This window comes from Octopus bimaculoides, chromosome 10 (assembly GCF_001194135.2).
Source record: "Octopus bimaculoides isolate UCB-OBI-ISO-001 chromosome 10, ASM119413v2, whole genome shotgun sequence".
In the NCBI taxonomy this organism is placed as follows: domain Eukaryota; kingdom Metazoa; phylum Mollusca; class Cephalopoda; order Octopoda; family Octopodidae; genus Octopus; species Octopus bimaculoides.
The window spans coordinates 15,827,210-15,827,977 of NC_068990.1; the positions used below are offsets into that span (position 1 = coordinate 15,827,210).

General features: G+C 45.8%; 1 protein-coding gene across 1 annotated transcript in view; it reads left to right on the forward strand.

Annotated features, from left to right (window-relative positions):
- LOC106879895 (WD repeat-containing protein 35) overlaps positions 1-768 on the forward strand; it is a 99,754-nt gene that overhangs the window by 15,507 nt on the left and 83,479 nt on the right. The gene's annotated exons all lie outside the window — the stretch shown is intronic.

The following is a 768-nucleotide window of genomic DNA, read 5'->3' on the forward strand; positions in this document are numbered from 1 at the left end:
CAGGAGCCAGTCCAGCAGCACTGGCAACGATTTCGCTCGAAAGTCTTTACACGTGCCACCAGCACAAGTGCCAAGAAGGTGACGCTGGGCACAGGTGCCATCACGATAAATATATATATATATATATATATAGCCTAGTCACCCGTATTATGAACCAGGTGATACACGAAGGAGTCATACCTAATGACTGGTGTAGCAGCACCATAATCAACTGCTACAAAGGTAAAGGTGACGCTTTAGATACTAATAATCACAGAGGTATCAAGCTTTTAGATCAGGTAATGAAAGTCACGGAGAGGGTCATAGCTCAACTGCTTAGGGAGCGAGTCAGCTTAGATGAGATGCAGTTTGGGTTTGTGCCTGGGAAAAGCACCACTGATGCTATATTTCTGGTAAGACAGCTTCAGGAGAAATACCTAGCCAAGGATAAACCTCTGTTCCTGGCTTTCGTTGATATGGAGAAAGCCTTTGATAGTGTCCCCAAATCTCTCATCTGGTGGTCAATGAGGAAACTAGGGATAGAAGAATGGTTAGTGAGAGCTGTGCGAGCCATGTACAGAAACTCTGTCAGTAAGGTGAGGATTGGCAGAGAGTACAGTGAAGAATTCCAGGTGGAGGTAGGGGTCCACCAAGGTTCTGTCCTCAGCCCCCTTCTATTTATCATAGTTCTCCAGGCTATAACAGAGGAATTCAAGACAGGATGCCCCCGGGAGCTCCTCTATGCTGATGACCTTGCACTAATTGCTTAGTCACTATCACAATTAGAGG